At 36.3% G+C, this 25,838-nt stretch overlaps 1 protein-coding gene and 1 non-coding gene across 4 annotated transcripts in view; both read right to left on the reverse strand.

Moving 5' to 3' along the window:
- The window catches only part of MBD5 (methyl-CpG binding domain protein 5), a 243,384-nt gene that overhangs the window by 182,508 nt on the left and 35,038 nt on the right, over positions 1-25,838 (reverse strand). The window lies entirely within an intron of this gene.
- On the reverse strand, positions 8,195-8,301 carry LOC118933703 (U6 spliceosomal RNA). The gene has a single exon (XR_005033224.1). It is a non-coding gene; the product is annotated as a U6 spliceosomal RNA (small nuclear RNA).

A 25,838-nucleotide genomic window follows, 5' to 3' on the forward strand; every position in this document is an offset into this window, starting at 1 on the left:
TAGAAAGAAAGAAATACAACAATCACAGTAGAAACGAAGATTTAAAAAAAAGATAAATGAAACTAAAATTTGGCTTTGGGAAGATAAAAATCAATGAACTTCCAGCCAGATGCATCAAGAAAAAAATAAATAAATCAGAAATGAAATGGAGGTTATAAATGACACCACAGGAATACAATAGATACTAAGAGACTACTATGTATGATTGTACAACAACCTATTGGAAAACCTAGAAGAAATCTCTCAATTCCTAGAAATGCACAACCTTCAAAGACTGAAACACAAAGAAATAGAAAATCAGAGTAGGTCAATTATGACCAATGAAGTTGAATCAGTAATTTAAAAAATAGCAAGAAACAAAGGTCCAGGACTAGATGACTTCAGAGGTGAATTCTGTCAAACATGTAAAGAAATGTTAGTATCTGTCCTTCCAAAATTATTCCCCAAAATTGAAGAAAAATGTATTACTCCAAGCTCACTTTATAAGGCCAGCATTACCCTGCTACCAACTAGACAAAGAAATGAAAAAAGAAAATTACAAGCCAATATCCCTGCTAAACATAGATATAAAAATTTTCAATAAAATATTGACAAACCAAATTCAACAACATACTGAATCACATATTACAATCAAGTGGGACTTATTCCAGGGATTCAAGGATGGTTCAACACCCTCAAATCAATCAATGCGACATACAACATTTAAGAATGAAGGAAAAATATCATATGACCATTTCAGTAGATGCAGCAAAAGCATTTGACAAAGTTCAGGGTCTATTCATTGATAAAAACTCTCAAGAAAGTGGGTATAGTGGGAACACACTTCAACACAGTCAAGTCCATATATGACAAATACATAGCTAATTATAATACTCTGTGGTGAAAATCTGAAAGCTTTTCTCCAAATCATGAAAAGACAAGGATGCCAACCTCCTACTTTTATTCAACACATAGTGTATCCACAACCACAGCAATCACACAAGAAAAATAAATAAATGGCATTTAAACTGGGAAGGAAGAGGTAAAATTGTCATTATTTGCACAGGATGTTAAACACATCTTAAACCCTGAGGTCTACACCAAAAATCTACTAGAACTAATAAACGAACTCAGTGAAGTTGCAGGATACAATATTAACATACACTGGTTGCATTTCTATATACTAATAATAAGCTATTATAAAGAGAAATCAAGAAGACAATCCCCTTTAAAACTGCATCAAAAAGAACAAAATGCCAAGGAATAAATTACACCAAGGAGGTGAAAGACTTATACTCTGAAAACTATAAGACACTGATGAAAGAAACTGAATAAATAAGATAAATAAAACAAATACATGGAAAGATATTCTATGCTTACAGCCAGGAAGAATTTTTATTGTTAAAATGCCCAAACTACACAAAGTAATGTAAAGATTCAATGCAGTCCTCAACAAAATACCAACTGCATTTTTCATAGAACTAGAACAAAGAATCCTAAGGTTTGTATGGAACCACAAAAGACCCTGAATATCCAAAGCAATCTCGAGAAAGAAAAACAAAGGGTGGGGGGGTATCATGCTCCCTGGTTTCAAACTATAGTACAAAGCTAAAATATTCAAGACAGCATAGGACTGGCACAAAAAAAAGACATCAGTGGAACAGAATAGAAAGCCCAGAAATAAACCCACACATATATGATCAGTTAATCTATGACAAATGAGGCAAGAGTACAGCTATATACAAAAGAATGAATTTTGAAGATATATAAAAATAGAAAAAAAACACCCCATACAAAAATAAATTAAAAATGGATTAAATATTTGAATGTAAGACCTGAAACCACAGAACTTCTAGAAGAAAACATACATAGTGAGTTCGCTGACATTGGTCTGAACATTTTCTTTTTTGTACTAGTTGCCTCAGGAAAAAAGCAACAAAAGGTAAAATGAACAAACAGAACTACATCAAACTAAAAAGATTTTGCACAGTGAAGAAAACCATCAATAAAATGAAATGCAACCTATCAAATGGGAGTATATATTAGCAATACACATCTGATAAGGGGTTAATATCCAAAATACATAAGGAACTTACACAACTTACTATCAAAAAAACCAAATGGCCTGATTAAAAAATGGGCAGAGGACTTAAATAGAAATTTTTGCAAAGAAGACAATACATATGGCCCACAGGTACATGAAAAGATACACAACATCACTAATCATCAGGAAAATGCAAATCAAAATCATGGTGAAATATCACCTTACACCTGTTAGACTGGCTATTATCAAAAAGACAAAAATAGCAAGTGTTGGCAAGGATGTGGAGGAAAGGGAAACCTCATGCAGTGTTGGTGGGAATGTAAATTGGTACAGTCACTATGGAAAGCAGTACGGAGGTTCTTAAAAATTTTTAAATAGAACTACTATAGTAGCCAGCAATTCCACTTGTGGGTATTCATCCAAAGTAAAGGAAAACACCAGTTCAAAGAGACATATGCACTCCTATGTTCATTGTGGCATTATCAGTAATAGCCTACATTTGGTAGCAGACAAAGTGTTCATCAACAGATGGAAGGACAAAGAAGTTTTGGTATATAGATACTATGGAATATTAGCCATAAAAAAGAACAAAATCTTGCCATCTGTGACAATATACATGGACCTAAAGGGTATTATGCTAATTGAAATAAATTAGACAGAGAAATACACATTCCTTATGATTTCACTTATATGTGGAATCTAAAAAACGAAACAGAGACTCATAAATACAGAGAACAGAATGGTGGTTGCCATAGGGGAGGGGAGATGGGGGATGGCTGAAATGGGTGAAAGGGGTAAAGAAGTACCAACTTTCAATTATAAAATAAATAAGTCACATGGATGAAAAGTATAGCATAGAGAATATGGTCAATCATATTGTAAGAACTTTGGTGACAAGTATAAGTACACTTAAAAACATAATACATGATTTTTATAGGAGTATTAGAGAATACAAATGAATGTAAGAAAGAAAATAATTCTACCACTCACAAGCAAATCACTGTTTAACTGTTGATTTTTGCATATCTTCCAGATTGTATCCCTATATGCTATATTTTGTAAGACAGTCATAATAATGTACCTAAATTTTATATAATTTTAACAAAGAAGTCCATGTTTCAACAAATCCTTTACAAACATTTGTATAATATCATCATATTATTGCATGGTAATTTGCTTATTACCACTCACTATTATTTATCATTTAGGTTCTTTCCAAATTTATTTTTTATAAATAATGTTACAAAGTTTCCTTGGCATAATGTTTTTTCTATACTTCTTTAGAAAAGCTTTTTAGAAATTGGGTCAAAGGATAATTATGTCTTTTGGCTTCTGGTATACACATATATATCTTAATTGCTTTCCAAAAGGTGTACCAATTTAAATCCACTTGTAAGAAAATAGGTTTCTGCACACTTTCAGGAATGTATCATCTCATCTTCATGATCATTAACATTCTCAGAGTCTCTAGAGCATGGATCTGAATGATTCATATTGGAAGTAGTCATTATAAGTGTAGTAATAGGGGTAATGGTTAATATTTGCCATAAAGGTTTTGCCTAGTTCTGTGAGAGTACAGTACCATATATTAAACAGGAGTCAAGTTTAATTTTTCTTATTCTAGAAAAGAATAGGTTTGTATCAGTCATATCAAATAAATATTTTGGTCATGTCTACTACATGGCACTGTAGTAGAAACTGGAGAGTATGATGGATTATAAGAAGCTTATAGTTTGGTTGGAAAGGTAGAGTACAAAAGTAGTTCAGTAACATTATATTTAAATAAGTTTCAGAAAATAGTAGAAGAGTGTTTTAATGGTTGGTACAAAATTATTTTTCAAATGTGGAAAATAAAGTTTCTAGCAGTAGGGAGAAATAACTTCAGCTTAGGATGAGATTTATTTCCTAATTATAGAACTTACTATATACATAGGAAACTTAGAAGAAAAGGCTTTGTCTTAACATTATTCAAGTCTTTGAATAATAAAATGTCAGAATTTAAAATATACAGATATTTAATTAGTGTTTATAACATTTGACCACTAATATGGTCACTAATAGGTCCCATTTCTAGATTACTGTTTTTCTTTTTCTTTTTTCTACTTCAAAATTCACGTCTAATGAATCAGCTTGTGATAGACTATACTATTACAGAATAAATTCATCTATTCAGAGAGTGGTTAATTGCCCCTGTGGTTCATATAATTATTTTATTAGGGCTTTCTTTCCTTGGTCAGGATTTCCTTGGGGCATCTACTGTAATGTAACAGTGAGTCAACTGGTACTACATTCTTTGTCTAATATCTATCGGATAGAAAAATATCTTTCTTGGTAGTAGAATATTATTTATGCTAAATAAATATCACTATCAACATTGGCAGCCCAGTTTAGTCAATGCTATGAGTGAATTTCCATCTTATTACTTGGAAGAAGTCAATTCACTTTTATTCAAGGTCTATATTTTATACACACACACACATGCACACATACACACACATTTTGATGGTGCTTTAAAAAATATCATACTTGATGAATTTATGTAAGATGGGGAAGCTTTTACATTCAATCTGAAAAATTTCAGAATCAGTCTCCCAGAAAGCAGAACAGTTCCATATTCAGAAGACTAAAGACAAAACAGGGAGTTTCCATTATTGTGAATATTCATCACACAAGCAAAAGTTCTCATGGCATAAAATACTAATGCATACATCACTCAATAATTATTCCCTATTCAAATACTCCTCCTTGCTCAACATTAAAGAGTCTGTCCTTACCCATTATGACAAAATTTTGTTGGCCTTTCCTTAATCATTGGATGTTGTACCTGTATTTTTAGGATGCATTTTAGGGCAATAATGAATATGATGCAAACTGACTCAAAACTGCAAGATTTCATGAGGTTAATGAAAGTGATATTTGAACCCTACTCAAGTCACACATAAAGCCAGCTAGACTAGTTAAAAAGTGAAACTGATAAAATTAGCATGGATCATGACTCAAATGGGTGCTCTAAGGGAGAATAATCTGAATATCAAAGGATTAGACAGATATTTGGGAAAATTGAAAAAATCCTCTGAATACTTTTACAAAAAAAGGAATCTCTTTAAAAGCATCCTAGAAAGTTAAACATTAAAAGCAGGGTATCATATTATATTATCAATTGTGTTAGAAATTATAAAAAATAAAAATGTCATTCATTCTTTGTTGATTTTGTTTCCATAGTTAAAAATCATAAAATGATTGACAGAGGGGATTAAAGATGGTGGCGTGAGAGGTGAGACAGAGACCTATAACCACATATAATATGAAAATAAAATTAATACAGCTAATCCTGAAAGAGCAATAGGAAAGAAGGCTGCACCAGACAGCCTATACCTGGAGAAAAGAACAGATCTCACGGAATGGGGTAACATACCAAAACCAGGACCCGGTAGGACCCAAGCCCTTCCCCCATCCCAGCTCACGGGTGGGAGAAAGAGAAATGGAGCGGGGAGGGAGTGGAGGCCTGGGACTGCTGAACACCTAGCCCTGGAGATCTGCTCTGGGAGCAGGAACCTACATTGCATGGTGCTCTGGTGACTAGTGGGGTTGAAAAGCAAAGACAGGTGGAATACCTGCAGAGACTGAGATTCCAGCTGCTTACGGAAAACAGGGATCTATATCCAGCTGCTCTGGGCAGGCAGTTTGGGAGACTTCCTAAAAGCGAGAGGGCCACTAAAGGGGAAAGGATTGCACAGAGCTTACTGCTCAGAAGAAAGGAGAGGTAGACAAAATTGTCTGGGTGCACTCTACCTAGCAGGTTGGGAACTTTCAGGATCTTCAGGCTCCATTTCCCCTGCCTGGCTATGCAGCTCCAAGGCCCCCCACCATGATATGCAACCTGCTGTGCCTTCCTCGTGGCTAGCTCCCACTTGACTCACAAACCAGCAAAGCCTGCCATGACATCAGGCTAGCCAGAGGGAGGATCTGCCTACAGCAGCTACAAACGCAAAGCATAGAGGCGTACACCTGTGTGTTTGGCCCACTGGTTCTGACAGTGGAGATGGGCATAGCAGCTGGGAAGGAGGAAACAGCTCTTTCCTCCCCTCAGGCACCAGCACAGCTCGCCTGTGACCCTCGACATCACTCCAGGGGCTAAGCAGCCCTAGAGAGTAGAACTTATGGGCACTAGAGAGAGCCACATACAAATATGAAATGTCAAAGGAACCTGGCACAAAGCAAAATCTCAATACCAGAAAAAGGGTCAAGTGAGACTGAGCTAATCAATCTTCCTGAAAGACATTTCAAAATAAAAATCATAAACATGCTCCTGGAGGTACAGAAAAATATTCAAGAACTCAGGAACAAATTTAGGATGGAAATCCAATTGTTGAGGAACAAAGTGGAGGGTTTTTTTTTTAAACCTTCAAGGTGTTTAATATTTTACAATTTAAAGGAAAATGAACCCATTATATAAATTTCAGTAAGACCCATAACTGCATAAAAAAATTGTACAGGAGAATTATGGATTGTATAGAAACTGATGCACATATCAATGGTATCAGTTTTTAAGAACATTAACATTTTAACATCACTATTAACATAAACAAAAGTTCAAAAATTATTACATTTTATACCCTCAAGTTGCTGCATTAAAAAATTCTACATATTACCACATTTAAATCAAAAAACAAATCACAACTGTTTCTTTTGTTCAGCAGCAGTTGGTAACAAAGCATGTTATCTTTCCCCATCATGCCCATGGGGTGTGCTATAATCTCAAATGTAATTTCTCTTTTGAAAAAATGTCTCTTAAGAGACATTAAAAAGAGAACTGGTGGAAATTCACCACAAAGGAACAAAATAAATGCAAGTTTTGTGTTTAATAGTGAGTATGCTGTATCAATATTACTGTATCAACTTAGAATGTAGACTGTGTTAATGAAAAAACTGGAGATTCAACTTCTGGAATAGCTTTTATATATGAAACATGAATCCACCACTGTATCTAAAATTAAGTCTGAAATATGGATAACAAATTTAACCATAACGATTTTTCATCACACAATGAAACTTTAGAAAAGTATTCAACTGCTAAATTTACATTAGAAATATAGGCAGATTATCTAAAACTTGAAACCATATAGTATTGTTACTAAGCTGGTTGGAGAAAAAGTATAAAGAAACATACATTTTCATTCATTTGGAAAATGTAAAAATTTATGTACTAATATATCTTTTCACTTTCTCTGATCTACAATGGATAGAATGCTTAGTTATCTTCATGTAAACATGTTGTACAGAATTCAATAACTGAAGGAAACAATCAAACAAAAATTAACCCTGTTGGAAATACACAGACTAATCTCTTTAAAGGTTTCCATTCTTCAGCAGTCTTCGATGATTTCAAAATTTGCAGCTTTAAATCTTTTATCAATTACCTAACTTCTGTCTTGCCCCCTGTTCCTGTCTGAGTTCATCTTGGAGTACCTGCCTATCAGCCTTGGCATGGTCCGATCTCTGTCTCAGTTCTGCCAACTGTGCTGCATATTCACCCTCTTTGTTTTTTTTTCTAAATTTGAGTCACAGGCACACTTTTGCTTCATTACCTGCTCTAGCTTTTTCTCTAAGTCTTTCTGTTCAACATAAAATTCTTCCATTCTTTGTGCATGTTCATTCTGCAAAGATTCAAGCTCTTTCTGTAAATTCTGCTGTTCTTCAGTGAGTTCCTTCACAGCTTTTGAACTACTCAACATTTCAACTTCCATGTGAGGTTGTTGCTTCTGCAAAATTGAGCCAAGTTTTTACTGTTGTTTTACATAAGTTCTTAATCCTTCTTCCCTGATTTTTCCCTTACCATCCTCACAAATGACATCTTTGACAAGAAGTAGAGATGAGGCTGCAGCATCATAGCCAATCAATGCCTTGCATGTGTCTCTGACTAAGTTGAAAGTGGTACACTCAGGTTTCTTTTTACTTGTAGAATTATTTGTGATTGATGGATCAAAATTGCTACATAATTCTCCACTTGTTTTTAAATCCTGTTCGTGCAGTGAGACATATGGATAAGACACTAGTTTTTGATGTTCCCCACTACTGTGAGGCTTCTCTGACTGTCTTGGTATGAGATCCTACTTGCCTCTGTATTTGTGACCTCCTTAGACTGGGATACAGCAGAAGTAAGGGACCCATAAAAATATGGAACGCTTTGCAAATTAGCATGTCATCCTTGTGTAGGGGCCATGCTAATCTTCTCTGTATTGTTCCAATTTTAGAATATGTGCTGCTGAAGCAAGCACAAGGGAGGGTTTTGAAAGGAGATTAGATATGGTGGAGGGACAATAAATGAAATAGAAATTAGAGAAGAGGAATACAAAGAAGCTGAGGCACAGAGATAAAAAAAGGATCTCTAGGAATGAAAGAACACTGAGAGAATTGTGTGACCAATCCAAATGGAACAATATTTGTATTATAGGGGTACCAGAAAAAGAAGAGAGAGAAAAAATGGATAGAAAGTGTCTTTGAAGAAGAAATTACTGAAAACTTCCCCAATCTGGGGAAGGAGATAGTCTCTTAGGCCATGGATGTGCACAGATCTCCCAACACAAGGGACCCAAGGAAGACAACACCAAGACATATAATAATTGAAATGGCAGAGAACATGGATAAGGACAGACTTCTTAAAGCAGCCAGAGAGAGAGAGAAAAAAAAACTCATATAAAGGAAAACCCATCAGGCTGTCATCAGACTTCTCAACAGAAACCTAACAGGCCAGAAGGGAGCGGCATGATATATTTAATGCAATGAAACAGAAGGGCCTTGAACCAAGAATATTCCATGCGGCAAGATTATCATTTAAATTTGAAGGAGGAATTAAATATTTTCCAGATAAGCAAAAGCTGAGAGAATTTACCTCCCATAAACTGTCTCTACAGTGTATTTTGGAGGGATTGCTATAGATGGAAGTGTTACTAAAGTTAAATAGCTGTCACCAGAGGTAATAAAACCACAGTAAAGAAAGTAAAACAGTTAATTACAAAGCAAATGCAAAATTAAATCAACTATCCCCAAAGTCAGTCAAGCAATAGACAAGGAGTGCATAATATGACACCTAATATATAAGGAATGGAGGAGGAAGAAAAAGGAGAACAACAACAAAAAGAACCTTTAGAGGGTGTTTGCAATAGCATACTAAGTGAGTTAAGTTAGACTCTCAGATAGTAAGGAAGTTACCCTTGAACCTTTGGTAACCATGAATCTAAAGCCTGCAATGGCAATAAGTACATACCTATTGATGATCACCATAAATGTAAATGGTCTGAATACACCAATCAAAAGACACAGTCACTGAATGGATAAAAAAACAAGACCCAACTACATGCTGCCTACAAGAAACTCACTTCAAACCCAAAGACATACACAGACTAAAAGTCAAGGGATGGAAAAAGATATTTCATGCAACTAATAGGGAGAGAAAAGCAGGTGTTGCAGTACTTGTATCAGACAAAATAGACTTTAAAACAAAGAAAGTCACAAGAGACAAAGAAGGACATTACATGATGATAAAGAGGTCAGTCAAGCAAGAGGAAATAACCTTTATAAATATCTATGCACCAAACAAAGGAACAACTACATATGGGAAACAAATACCAACAAAATTACAAGGCGCAATAGAATGCAATGTATTCATTCTAGGAAACTTCAACACTGCACTCACACCAAAGGACAGATCAACCAGACAGAAAATAAGTAAGGAGACAGAGGCATTGAACAACACATTAGAACAGATAGACCTAACAGACCTCTACAGAACTCTACAACCAAAAGCAGCAGATACACATTCTTCTCAAGTGTACATGGAAAATTTTCAAGAATAGATCAAGAAATTTTCAGGAATAGGCCACAAAAAGAGACTCAGTAAATTCAGAACGATTGAAATTGTACCATACAGCTTCTCCAACCACAAAGGTAATAAACTAGAAATAAATTATGCAAAGAAAATGAAAAATCCACAAACACATGGAAGCTTAACAACATGCTTTTAAATAACCAATGGATCAATGACCAAATAAAAACAGAGATCAAGCAATATATGGAGACAAATGACAACAATAATTCAACACCTCAAAAATCTGTGGGATGCAGTGAAAGCCATGCTAAGAGGGAAGTATATTGCCATGCAGGCTTACCTCAGGAAAGAACAATCTCATATGAACACTCTAAACTCACAATTAATGAAATTAGAAAAAGAAGAACAAATGAGGTCCACAGTCAGTAGCAGGAGACATATAATAAAGATTAGAGCATAAATAAATAAAATCGAGAAGAAGAAAACAATAGAAAGAATCAATGAAAGCAGGAGCTGGTTCTTCAAGAAAACAAACAAAATAGATAAACCCCTAGCCAGACTTATCAAGGAAAAAAGAGTCTACACACATAAACAGAATCAGAAATGAGAAAGGAAAAATCACTATAGACACCACAGAAATACAAAGAATTATGAGAGAATACTGTGAAAAATTATATGCTAACAAACTGGATAACCTAGAAGAAATGGACAGCCTTCTAGAAAAATACAACCTTCCGAGGCTGACCCAGAAAGAAACAGAAAATCTGAACAGGCCAATTACCAGCAATGAAATTGAAATGGCAATCAAAAAACTACCTAAGAACAAAACCCCTGGACCAGATAGTTTCACTGCTGAATATTATAAAAAATTTAGTGAAGACCTAACACCAATTCTACTTAAAGTTTTCCAAAAAGTGGAAGAGGAGGGAATACCTCCAAACTCATTCTATGAGGCCAGCATCACCCTAATACCAAAACCAGGCAAAGACACCACAAGAAAAGAAAATTACAGACCTATATCCCTGATGAACATAGATGCAAAAATACTCAACAAAATATTAGCAAACTGAATTCAAAAATACATCAAAAAGATCCACCAGGATGATCAAGTAGGATTATTTCCAGGGATGCAAGGATGGTACAATATTAGAAAATCCATCAACATCATCCACTATATCAACAAAAAGAAGGACAAAAAAACCACACGATCATCTCCATAGATGCCGAAAAAGCATTCAAGAAAATTCAACAACCTTTCATGATAAAAACTATCAACAAAATGGGTATAGATGGCAAGTACCTCAACATAATAAAGGCCATATATGACAAACCCACAGCCAACATCATACTTAACAGAGAGAAGTTGAAAGCCTTTCCTTTAAGATCGGGAACAAGACAAGGCTGCCCACTCTCTCTACTTTTATTCAACATAGTTGTGGAGGTCCTTGCCACAGCACTCAGACAACACAAAGAAATAAAAGGCATTCAGATTGGTAAGGAAGAAGTTAAACCATTACTGTTTGCAGATATCATGATATTGTAATTAGAACACGCTAAAGAATCCACCCCAAAACTACTAGATCTAATATCTGAATTCAGCAAACTTGCAAGATACAAAATTAGTACACAGAAATCTGTTGTATTCCTATACACTAATGATGAACTAGCAGAAAGAGAAATCAGGAAAACAATTCCATTCACAATTGCAAAAAAAATAATAGAATACCTAGGAATAAACCTAATCATACTCTGAAAACTACAAGACACTCATGAGAGAAATTAGAGAAGATACCAATAAATGGAAGCACATCACGTGCTCATGGATAGGAAGAATTAATATTGTCAAAATAGCCATCCTGCCTAAAGCAATCTCCAGATTCAATGCAATTCCTATCAAAATACCAGTAGCATCTTTCAATGAACTAGAGCAAATAGTTCTAAAATTCATATGGAACCACAAAAGACCCCAAATAGCCAAAGCAATCCTGAGAAGGAAGAATAAAGCTGGGGGGATTATGCTCCCTGACATCAAGCTCTAATACAAAGCCACAGTAATCAAGACAATTTGGTACTGGTACAATAACAGAACAATAGACCAATGGAACAGACTAGAGAGCCCAGATATAAACCCAACCACGTATGGCCAATTAATATATGATAAAGGAGCTATGGACATACAATGGGGAAATGACAGCCTCTTCAACACTGGTGTTGGCAAAATTGGACAGGTACATGCAAGATAATGAAACTGAATTATTGTTTAACCCCATGCAGAAAAGTAAACTCGAAATGGATCAAAGATCTGAATGTAAGTGATAAAACCATAAAACTCTTGAAGAAAACATAAGCAAAAATCTCCTGAATATAAACATGAGCAACTTTTTTCTGAACGCATCTCCTCGAACAAGGGAAACAAAAGAAAAATGACACTTGGGAGTACAGCAAACTAAAAATCTTCTATACAGCAAAGGACACCACCAACAGAACAAAAAGGCAACCTACATATCCGACAAGGGTTAACTCCCAAAATATATAAAGAACTCACACACTTCAACAACCAAAAAGCAAATAACCCTATTAAAAAATAGATGGAGGATATGAACAGACAATTCTCCAAAGAAAAAATTCAGATGGCCAACAGGCACATGAAAAGATGCTCTACATCACTAATTATCAGGGAAATGCAAATAAAAACCACAATGAGATATCAACTCATACCAGTAAGGATGGCCAGCATCAAAAAGACAAGAACAACAAATGCTGGTGAGGATGAGGAGAAAGGGGTAACCTCATACATTGCTGGTGGGAATGTAAACTAGTTCAACCATTGTGGAAAGCAATATGGAAGTTGGTCAAAGAACTAAAGATAGAAGTATCTTTTGACCCAGGAATTCCACTTCTAGGAATTTACCCAAAGCATATAATTTCTCAGATTCAAAAAGATATATACTCCCTTATGTTTACTGCAGCACTATTTACAATAGCCAAGATATGGAAGCAACCTAAGTGCCCATCAGTAGATGAATGGATAAAGATGTGGTACATATACACAATGGAATACTATTCAGCCATAAGAAAGAAACAAATCCTACAATTTGCAACAACATGGATGGAGCTAGAGAATATTATGCTCAGTGAAATAAGACAGGTGGAGAAAGACAAATATCAAATGATTTTTTTCATTTGTATAGTATAACAATAAAGTAAAACTGAAGGAATAAAATGGCAGCAGACTTACAGACTCCAAGAAGGGACTAGTGGTTACCAAAGGGGAGGTGTGGGGCAGGGTGGGTGGGGAGGGAGGGAGAAGGGGTTTGAGGGGTATTATCATTGGTACACATGGTGTGGGGGAGATCATGGGGAAGACAGTGTAGCACAGAAAAGGCAAACAGTGACTGTGGCATCTTACTATACTCACGGGTAGTGACTGCAATGGGGTAGGAGGGGGACACAATAATATGGGTGAATGTAGTAACCACATGGTTTTTTCATGTGAAACTGTCATAATAGAGCATATCAATAATACCTTAATAAAAAATCAGTTAATAAAAAAATCATAGACTGATTAAGTAGCCTTTGATTGAGTACATTTCATAATTAAGTCCTACTAAACCTTCCCTTTACACTGCCATGTTGCCACTTTTACCATAAATCTTTAGTTCCTATTTCATTTATTTTCCTTGTCCTAGTATTAATTATTCACAGGTAATAACAATAATACTACAGGACAAGTTATAGAAAGAATTTTGATTCTTAAAGGTTAGTAAAACCAGACTAAGTGAACTCCTTTTTAACACAGATTGTGAATCTTAATTAAATGTGCTGATATTTCACATTTAATTAATTAATAAAGCATTCCATAGTTCTGGCACAGTGTTAAAAAAGAAAGCAATGTCTGTCATCTTCAATCTTCATACCAAGAAAGATTTAAATGGAGAGAGTATAGGGTGTTGGGTGAAGAAGTGATTAAAGTTCACCTAAATAAACAGAGTTCTGCAAAGTCTGGAAGATTAAAATCAAAGAGAAGCTACATGGTTAAGTCAGCTCATCAGCTCTGGGGTTGAAATGCAGAAGAAATATGATCATAAAAGTGATTAACCTTGAGGCGGGGCCAAGAAGGCAGCATGAGTACAGCAGCGGAAATCTCCTCCCAAAACCACATATATCTATGAAAATATAACAAAGACAACTCTTCCTAGAATAAAGACCAGAGGACACAGGACAACATCCAGACCACATCCAAACCTGCGAGAATGTAGCGCTTCGCGAAGCAGGTAAGATACAAGCTCCTGCCCGGTGGGACCCGAGCGCCCCTCCCCCCAGCTCCCAGCAGGAGAAGAGGAGGCAGAGATGGAGGGAGAGGGAGCCCAGGACTGCTGAACACACAGCCCCAGACATCCGGACCAGAGCACAGACACAGTGCATGCGCGGGGCCCTGAATACTAGGGAAACAGGGCAGCAAGATCGGTGAGCGGGTACCAGAGGCCTGGCGCCGGAGGACATAAGAAAGGCGAGCGGCCATTATTTTTGTTGTTGTTGTTGTTTTGTTGAGGTGAGTGCTTTTTGGAAGTCTTAAAGGGACAGGGACCCCAATACTAGGGGTAACAGGGCAGCAAGACCGGCGAGCGGGTATTGGAGGCTGGCGCCGGAGAACAAAAGAAAAGCGAGTGGCCATTTTATTTTTTTTTTGTTGTTGTTGTTTTGTTTTGGCAAGAGCTTTTTGGAAGTCTTAAAGGGATAGGGACCCCAATACTAGGGAAAAAGGGCAGCAAGACCGGTGAGCAGGTGCCTGAAGCTGGTGCCGGAGAATAAAGAAAAACGAGGGGCAATTTTTTATTTTTTATTTATTTTTATTTAAAAAAATTTTTTTTTTTTTTTTGTGGTCATTGTTTTGTTTTGTGTTTTGGCGGGTGATTTTTTGGAAATCTTAAAGGGACAGGGGGGGACACTTAATTCAGAGGTAGGGAATCCAGGGATCTCTGGGCACCCTAATCCCCTGGGCTGCAGGGAGCACGGAAGCCTCTTACGGAGATAAATAGCCTCCCGGCTGCTCCCCCTCTAACGGGACTCCACCACTTTGGAGTAGCTGCCCGAGCCAGGCCACGCCCACAGCAACACCGGAGATAAACTCCATAGCAGCGGGGCAGGAAGCAGAAGCCCTGTCTGCGCACAGCTGCCCAGCACAAGCCACTAGAGGTCGCTGTTCTCCCAGGAAAGGAGGGCCACAAACCAACAAGAAGGGAAGTCCTTCCAGCCATCACTCGTCCCAGCTCTGCAAACTATTCATATCACCATGAAAAGACAAAATTACAGGCAAACAAGATCACAGAGACACCAGAGAAGGAGACAGACCTAACCAGTCTTCCTGACAAAGAATTCAAAACAAAAGTCATCAACATGCTGACAGAGATGCAGAGAAATATGTAAGAGAAATGGGATGAAGTCCGGAGGAGATCACAGATGCCAGAAAGGAGATTACAGAAATGAAACAAACTCTGGAAGGATTTATAAGCAGAATGGATAAGATGCAAGAGGCCATTGATGGAACTGAAACGAGAGAACAGGAATGCATAGAAGCTGACATAGAGATAAAAGGATCTCCAGGAATGAAACAATATTAAGAGAACTGTGTGACCAATCCAAAAGGAACAATATCCGTATTATAGGGATACCAGAAGAAGAGAGAGGAAAAGGGATGGAAAGTATCTTGGAAGAAATAATTGCTGAAAACTTCCCCAAACTGGGGGAGGAAATAATCGAACAGATGACGGAAATACACAGAACCCCCAACAGAAAGGATCCAAGGAGGACAACACCAAGACACGTAATAATTAAAATGGCAAAGATGAAGGACAAGGAAAGAGTTTTAAAGGCAGCTAGAGAGAAAAAGGTCACCTATAAAGGAAAACCCATCAGGCTAACATCAGACTTCTCGACAGAAACCCTACAGGCCAGAAGAGAATGGCCTGTAATATATATAATGATATATTTAATGCAATGAAACAGAAGGGCCTTGAACCAAGGATACTGTATCCAGCACGACTATCATTTAAATATGATGGTGGGATTAAACAATTCCCAGACAAGCAAAAGCTGAGGGAATTTGCTTCCCACAAACCACCTATACAGGGCATCTTACAGGGACTGCTCTAGATGGGAGCACTCCTAGAAAGAGCACAGAACAAAACACCCAAAATATGAAGAATGGAGGAGGAGGAATAAGAAGGGAGAGAAGAAAAGAATCTTCAGACAGTGTATATAACAGCTCAATAAGCGAGCTAAGTTAAGCAGTAAGATACTAAAGAGGCTAACCTTGAACCTTTGGTAACCACAAATTTAAAGCCTGCAATGGCAATAAGTACATATCTTTCAACAGTCACCCTAAATGTAAATGGACTGAACGCACCAATCAAAAGACACAGAGTAATAGAATGGATAAAAAAGCAAGACCCATCTATATGCTGCTTACAAGAAACTCACCTCAAACCCAAAGACATGTACAGACTAAAAGTCAAGGGATGGAAAAACGTATTTCAGGCAAACAACAGCGAGAAGAAAGCAGGGGTTGCAGTACTAATATCAGACAAAATAGACTTCAAAACAAAGAAAGTAACAAGAGATGAAGAAGGACACTACATAATGATAAAGGGCTCAGTCCAACAAGAGGATATAACCATTCTAAATATATATGCACCCAACACAGGAGCACCAGCATATGTGAAACAAATACTAACAGAACTAAAGGGGGAAATAGACTGCAATGCATTCATTTTAGGAGACTTCAACACACCACTCAACCCAAAGGATAGATCCACCGGGCAGAAAATAAGTAAGGACATGGAAGCACTGAAAAACACAGTAGAGCAGATGGACCTAATAGACATCTATAGAACTCTACATCCAAAAGCAACAGGATATACATTCTTCTCAAGTGCACATGGAACATTCTCCAGAAAAGACCACATACTAGCCCACAAAAAGAGCCTCAGCAAAATCCAAAATACTGAAATTCTACCAACCAATTTTTCAGACCACAAAGGTATAAAACTATAAATAAATTCTACAAAGAAAACAAAAAGGATCAAAAACACATGGAGGCTTAACAACAACATGCTCCTAAATAATCAATGGATTAACGAACAAATTAAAATAGAGATCAAGGAATATATGGAAACAAATGACAACAATAACACAAACCCCCAACTTCTGTGGGACGCAGCGAAAGCAGTCTTAAGAGGAAAGCATATAGCGATCCAGGCACACTTGAAGAAGCAAGAACAATCCCAAATGAATAGTCTAACATCACAATTATCGAAATTGGAAAAAGAAGAACAAATGAGGCCTAAAGTCAGCAGAAGGTGGGACATAATAAAGATCAGAGAAGAAATAAACAAAATTGAGAAGAATAAAACAATAGCAAAAATCAATGAAAGCAAGAGCTGGTTCTTTGAGAAAATAAACAAAATAGATAAGCCTCTAGCCAAACTTATTAAGAGAAAAAGAGAATCAACACAAATCAACAGAATCAGAAATGAGAACGGAAAAATCACGACAGACTCCACAGAAATACAAAGATTTATTAAAGACTACTATGAAAACCTATATGCCAATAAGCTGGAAAACCTAGAAGAAATGGACGACTTCCTAGAAAAATACAACCTTCCAAGACTGACCAAGGAAGAAACACAAAAGTTAAACAAACCAATTATGAGCAAAGAAATTGAAACAGTAATCAAAAAACTACCCAAGAACAAAACACCCGGCCCGGACAGATTTACCTCGGAATTTTATCAGACACACAGAGAAGACATAATACCCATTCTCCTTAAAGTTTTCCAAAAAATAGAAGAGGAGGGAATACTCCCAAACTCATTCTATGAAGCCAACATCACCCTAATACCAAAACCAGGCAAAGACCCCACCAAAAAAGAAAATTACAGACCAATATGGCTGATGAATGTAGATGCAAAAATACTTAATAAAATATTAGCAAACCGAATTCAAAAATACATCAAAAGGATCATACACCATGACCAAGTGGGATTCATCCCAGGGATGCAAGGATGGTACAACATTCGAAAATCCATCAACATCATCCACCACATCAACAAAAAGAAAGACAGAAACCACATGATCATCTCCATAGATGCTGAAAAAGCATTTGACAAAATTCAACATCAATTCATGTAAAAATTTTCAGCAAAATGGGAATAGAGGGCAAGTACCAAAACATAATAAAGGCCATATATCATAAACCCACAGCCAACATTATACTGAACAGCGAGAAGCTGAAAGCTTTTCCTCTAAGATCGGGAACTAGACAGGAATGCCCACTCTCCCCACTGCTATTTAACATAGTACTGGAGGTCCTAGCCATGGCAATCAGACAAAACAAAGAAATACAAGGAATCCAGATTGGTAAATAAGACGTTAAACTGTCACTATTTGCAGATGACATGATATTGTACATAAAAAACCCTAAAGACTCCACCCCAAAACTACTAGAACTGATATCGTAATACAGCAAAGTTGCAGGATACAAAATTAAAGTTGCAGGATACAGAAATCTGTAGCTTTCCTACACACTAACAATGAACCAATAGAAAGAGAAATCAGGAAAACAATTCCATTCACAATTGCATCAAAAAGAATAAAATACCTAGGAATAAATCTAAACAAAGAAGTGAATGACCTATACTCTGAAAACTACAAGTCACTCTTAAGAGAAATTAAAGGGGACACTAACAGATGGAAACTCATCCCATGCTCGTAGCTAGGAAGAATTAATGTCGTCAAAATGGCCATCCTGCCCAAAGCAATATACAGATTTGATGCAATCCCTATCAAGTTACCAGCAACATTCTTCAATGAGCTGGAACAAATAATTCAAAAATTCATATGGAAACACCAAAGACCCTGAATAGCCAAAGCAATCCTGAGAAAGAAGAATAAAGTAGGGGGATCTCACTCCCCAGTTTCAAGCTCTGCTATAAAGCCATAGTAATCAAGACAATTTGGTACTGGCACAAGAACAGAGCCACAGACCAGTGGAACAGACTAGAGACTCCAGACATTAACCCAAACATATATGGTCAATTAATATTTGATAAAGGAGCCATGGACATACAACGGCGAAATGACAGTCTCTTCAACAGATGGTGCTGGCAAAACTGGACAGCTACATGTAGGAGAATGAAACTGGACCATTGTCTAACCCCATATACAAAAGTAAATTCAAAATGGATCAAAGACCTGAATGTAAACCATGAAATGATTAAACTCGTGGAAAAAAACATAGGCAAAAACCTCTTAGACATAAACATGAGTGACCTCTTCTTGAACATATCTCCCCAGGCAAGGAAAAGAACAGCAAAAATGAACAAGTGGGACTATATTAAGCTGAAAAGCTTCTGTACAGCAAACGACACCATCAATAGAACAAAAAGGAACCCTACAGTATGGAAGAATATATTTGAAAATGACAGTCCGATAAAGGCTTGACATCCAAAATATATAAAGAGCTCACACGCCTCAACAAAGATCAAAGAATCCAATTAAAAAATGGGCAGAGGAACTGAACAGACAGTTCTCCAAAAAAGAAATACAGATGGCCAACAGACACATGAAAAGATGCTCCACATCACTAATTATCAGAGAAATGCAAATTAAAACTACAATGAGGTATCACCTCACACCAGTAAGGATGGCTGCCATCCAAAAGACAAACAACAACAACAAATGTTGGCGAGGCTGTGGAGAAAGGGGAACCCTCCTACACTGCTGGTGGGAATGTAAACTAGTTCAACCATTGTGGAAAGCAGTATGGAGGTACATCAAAATGCTCAAAACAGACTTACCATTTGACCCAGGAATTGCACTCCTAGGAATTTACCCTAAGAACGCAGCAATCAAGTTTGAAAAAGACAGATGCACCCCTATGTTTATCGCAGCACTATTTACAATAACCAAGAATTGGAAACAACCTAAATGTGCATCGGTAGATGAATGGATAAAGAAGATGTGGTATATATACACAATGGAATACTACTCAGCCATAAGAAGAGGGCAAATCCTACATTTGCAGCAACATGGATGGAGCTGGAGGGTATTATGCTCAGTGAAATAAGCCAAGTGGAGAAAGAGAAATACCAAATGATTTCACTCATCTGTGGAGTATAAGAACAAAGGAAAAACTGAAGGAACAAAACAGCAGCAGAATCACAGAACCCAAGAATAGACTAATAGGTACCAAAGGGAAAGGGACTGGGGAGGATGGGTGGGTAGGGAGGGATAAGGGGGGGGGAGGAAGAAGAAGGGTATTAAGATTAGCATTCATGGGGGGGTGGGAGAAAGGGTAGGGCTGTACAACACAGAGAAGACAAGTAGTGATTCTACAACATTTAGCTATGCTGATGGACAGTAACTGTAAAGGGGTTTATAGCGCAGACCTGGTATAGGGGAGAGCCTAGTAAACATAATATTCTTCATGTAAGTGTAGATTAAAGATAACACGAAAAAAAAAAAGAAAGAAAGAAAAGGGTGATTACTCCATGATAGGATAAAACTAACTGTAAATCAACGATTAATGCATGGTTTAAATATCCTTAATTTTGATCACTTAAAGGGTGTCAGATGATCAGCTATGGAGGTACACTTTTCTTATAATATTCCTTTCTCTTAAAAAAAAAAAAGCACTTCCTGTGTGGTGACCTCCAATGAGTTCTACACAATGGTATAAAGGGCAGATCAAAGTGTGGGCAAAGGGTCTGTTTGTGTTTATACAGAGAATCAAAGCCTAATTTGGCTACCCAGAAAATGAACTAAGATATGATATGAAGAAGAACTTCCAACATCAGCACTCTCTGGAAGAGTCATACCAGAAGATGATCATCAAAAAACCTCAACAAAGATCCAGGCGATGCTGCAGTTGTAGCTGCATTCATCCCACCGGTTCCTGGACTTGCCATTGGAATGAAGAAGGAGATATCCAAGCTGGCCTGTGCATACAGTAAAACAACAAATTTGACTGGATCTATACTGTTGGAACTCAACCAAGAATTAGGAGAAGTGCAAGTTGTAGCGTTCCAAAATCTTTTCAACTACAGACTATCTACTGTTAAAAGAACATATGGGATGTGAACAGTTCCCAGGAATGGGCTGTTTTAATTAGTCTGATTTCTCTCAGACTGTTCAAGTACAGTTGGACAATATCCATCATATCATAGACAAATTTTCACAAATGCCTAGGGTGCCTAACTGGTTTTCTTGGCTTCACTGGAGATCGCTGGTAATTACAGATCTGCTTTGGTTATGTAACTGTATTCCTATTATGTTAATGTGTGTGCGCAATTTAATTAGTAGTTTAAAACCTATACATGCTTAAGTTACTCTACAAGAAGATATGTCAAAGAAATAATCAATCTTCCCATGTTTTCTTCCGTCTGCTACCTCTATAGCTTTTCTTCTTCCTTCCTAATTACAACCCTTAAATAGAATTCATGCCTCATCGAATTTACCGAGTATCATAATTCCTCCAAGTGGTAAAGATACCTCAAGACAAATGGTGGGCATAGAAGCCACAGGGCATAAATCTGCAAAGAAGTAAAAAGCTAACCTTTTCAAACAATATGGCTTCTCTCTCACTTACCAACTTTACATTTCCCTGTATGGCCCCGGAAGATGACTGGTTAGCCAGAGATGGGTAAGATTCCTCAAGGGAGGAACAACCTAAGACAGGCACAGTCGCATGGGGGCCATCAGGTGAGAAATTGGGGATCCACAGAGGTGAGGCTTAGAACCTCTCCCCCCCTATTTTGAGAGAAATCTTCTGCATTCGTGGATATTCTATTGCCCTTGTTGAGCTTGGATTAACACATAGTCTACAGGCACACACCTGATCATTTACATTTGCTCTCTTACAACACTAAACTAAGTTTTCTACCTTTATCTTGTATCTACCTACCACTTCAGCATTTTATTAAAAAAAAATAATAATAATAATACAGGGAGAAATGTGGGATCCACATATAAATCAAGTATAAAAATCAAACAAATATTCATATTTGACCTGATTGTTTATAGTTCATAATGCGTGATCAAAACCGAAAGTTTCTGTCATGACTGCCCTTGTACTGTTCACCATGTAAGAACTTATTCACTATGTAAGAATTTGTTCACCATGTAAGAACTTGTTCGTTATGCTTCAGAAGATTGGAGACTGACAAGAATTAGGCTTGGGGTGGATTAATGATTGTGCATTAAGCATTGACTCCCCTATACAGAATTCTATTGTTGTTAACAACCATTTGATCAATAAATATGAGAGACGCCCTTTCAAAAAAAAAAAAAATGTTCACCACCTCCTCTCTGTATAAACTTCTTTAGATAAGAGGTTTATCGTTACAAAGCTATCTTGAGTTGTTAGAATAATTAATAGCTTTCATTCCATACATCAAGGAAGTAAAGGTTCATCCTAGCCCTGAAATGACCTTACATTCCAAAAGTTTCCAGATGACTGGACTGCCTTCTCCCTCCCACATATACCAGACTAGTTATGGCACTCAAAATGAAGTTGGGCATTTTCTTTGGTGTATTCAGCTTTGCCATAAAGTGTTTAATAGGTGATTACTTTTGGGATTAAATAACACATTGAAAGCACCCAATACACAGAAGGAATTCAAAAACTATGGATCCTTCTTTAGTCCACTCCCTATAATTCTATTTGCAATTCCCTTCTAGATCTTATTGCTATAATTTATAATAATTCACTCCACAAATAAATGTATGTGTATAAAATAGAAAAAAAAAGTGATTAAATTTGCCATAGTATTTCTTAGCAACTAAAGTTTTTTCTAAAATACATATTAAAAGTCAAATGACATGGATATAGGATAATCAATCTATCATGTGAATCTCAAGTATCAGCTGAAAAATGATAAAAATCAATGATAGTTTTCCAAGATGGTATGAAAATATGTTCATTTATTTAAAGGAGAAAAGATCTGTGTGGAGTAGTCCAACTATTAAATCAAATGTCAGATTTCATGTGTGTAAGAACACATACTTTAATCATAGTAACTGTACAATTATTTTTACTGAAATACTATTGCTAAATACTATATGGAAACCTGAAAATATTGGCAATAAAAGCAAGTGTTTGTTGATGTTTATACTTACTAAAACTTTAACTAAATTATGTAATATTCTGAAGAATAAGTAGGATAAAATAAGTGAGGTGACCAGGTATAAAAATGTAATGAATTAGAGTACATGTTGCAATCAACAGTTGTTATGGAGTAACAGGCAATTGTGACCAGATATTCTGATAATTCAAGCAAAGTCAGAGATTTGTATTTTAACATAAAATTTCCTAATTCTTAAAGATTCTGTAACACAAATGATACAGGCTTGCTGGCTGAATGTGGCCTATAGGCCATATGTTTGCAAATCTAGCATAAGGGAGGCTATTTGGTTATGTATGGCTGATTTACACTTATAGTAAAGAAGGAAAATGTTTTGAACACTTTAGTCCAATTTTTTCATGTCAATCTTATTAAAATGATGCTTTCTTTTACAAAGTTTACAAATAGAAATCAAAACTGTAAGATATTCTTAATCATGCTTTCATTTCCAAATGTTTTAACATTGTTTAGGAGGCAGAAGAGAAAAAAGAAGTTATACGTGCATCCAAACTTGTGAATGTTTTGTGAAGATCAGTAACCATCCCAAAGACACACAACTGAAATGTAGACTGCTTTTTTCTGCTTTCCTTCAGTTATCCTTTAGTTATTCAGAATGACAGTGCTGTAAACTACTGAACTGTCTGTTGGAGGAGAAAGGAAAAGATGTTGCTTTAAAATGTGATTAAAATATGAGGCCTCTGTTATTTTTCTTTTCAAGTTTCAGAATTTAGGCTTAAGCAACTTTAATCAAGAGAAGGAGGACCAGACAGTTGTTGCAGCCCGAGTCCACTGCTCTTGTCTCTGCACAGGAAATGCCAAATACAAAAAGAAAATAATCACAACATTCAATTCCATCTTTTGCCAAGGCTGTGAGAAAAAGTCATTCAGAAATTTTTAGTAGGGGTTGGTCCAGTGTGGGTGTGCAATCTTTATGAGAACCACCAGCCAAATTTTTAAAAATTAAAAATGCATTTACTATTTTGTATACTGCTTATGGTAGTAGTTACACAAATTTATGTATGTATTAAAATTTACAGAACATTAAATTAAAAGAAAGAAAAAGTCAGTTTGACTGTATGATAATTTTTAGAAAAGCAAGTGAGCCTAGTATGTGGGAATCATGGTTATGGCCATTTTCAAATTAATAATCATAGCACCTTAAAGTTGGGCAATGCTGACAGTTCCCATCAATTATCTCATCTAATTTTATAATTATCCAATTGAGATAGAGACTAGCATATGATTTTTACAGAACAATACACCAAGGCTCCATGAGAGGGGAAGTGATTGGCCTAAAGCTACATGGCAATGGAATGATGAAGCCCCAGCCAAATCCAGTCCTGTCTGCCCAATTCCACCGACAGGCTCCATTCTGTATGACCACACTGTCTGTTTTTTTTTTTTTTTTAAGGTGGTTAAAACAACAAAGAAAACATTTTAAAACATTTACTCTTTGACCCAGTAATCCTACTTTGGAAATCTAACCTACAGATATACTACAAAAACATAACAAATTTTTTTCATTGTACCAATATTTATATCAGCAAAAGATAGAAAACAATTCAATTATTTTTCATGAGGGGCTGAATAAATAGCTATGGCACATACTTCCTATGGAATACCATGTGGCTCTATACAGGTATGAGGAAGCTTGCTATGTACCAATATTAAAAAACAGAAAGAAAACAAAACTCTAAGATCAACTGTTGAGTAAAAAAAAGCAAAATGCAAGAAATACATATAGAATGCTATCATGTGTTTAAGAATGGTAAAAACATACTTCTATGTTGTTATGTTTGTACATATAAACAAACACCAGAAGGCTACATAAGAGACTAGTAAAAGTTTTGATCAGAAGGGGGTGGTAGTGGCAGATGCAGACAGGGGTGAAAATAAGATTCTTAGTGAATACTTTTTAAAAGTGTTTTGATTTTGAGCTGGAAAGTTAAGATAGTTAAAAAAGAACAGTGCTAAAAGGCAGCTGAATGGAGCTATAAGTTTATGTGCTAAGCTTCTTTACTCAGCTCCCTGGAGCAGCAATTTTACTTTAACCTTTGTTCTCCTTTAGCAAGAACAAAGCATGTTCCAGTAAGAGTAGTTTTTGCTATATCTGAGTCTCGAGAAGGAAGTGAAAAACTGTATTAGGGATTTAGGTAAGGAACATATTTTTTGTGACTTAAAACAGAGCCATCAAGTAAGGACTAACAAGTAGTTTTTAAATTTGTTCAGCATAGTCCACTGAAAGTATGTAATAATTTTATCTGAATATGGAATGAAATGCCTGCTTACAGACTTCAGAACTAAAATTAGAATTACTTTATTTCTGCTTCAAATTGCTAAGAATTATATATTGTATGCTGTGTTGAAAGAGCAAAGGATTCTAAAACCTTGGTCTCAACAAACTGTCAAATATAAATACTATATAGTGTATATCTACTTCACTGCCATCCCTAAAAATCAGTCTTCATAGGATCCTCACTGGGAGTTTTTCCTTCTTGCAAAAAGTACAGGATACATTTCAAATGAAACAAATTTTCCAGGCTCAGAGTTACCTGCTTTCCATATGAGATCTGTAAAGTTGCTGTAGATGAAGACAAGCAATCACAGCTTACATTTCTAGAGTGATTTACAGTTTATAGATTGCATTTTCACATCTTTTTTCACTTACTCTTTAAAAACATTCTGGTATGTGGGTATTATTATCTCTGTTTCATAAATCAAGAAACAAGTTCAGAGAGGTGAGGTGGTTGGATAAGATCCCACATCCAGAGACTGACAGAGGCCAGACTTGAACTCAGATTTTCTG

This window comes from Manis pentadactyla, chromosome 8 (genome assembly GCF_030020395.1).
Source record: "Manis pentadactyla isolate mManPen7 chromosome 8, mManPen7.hap1, whole genome shotgun sequence".
In the NCBI taxonomy this organism is placed as follows: domain Eukaryota; kingdom Metazoa; phylum Chordata; class Mammalia; order Pholidota; family Manidae; genus Manis; species Manis pentadactyla.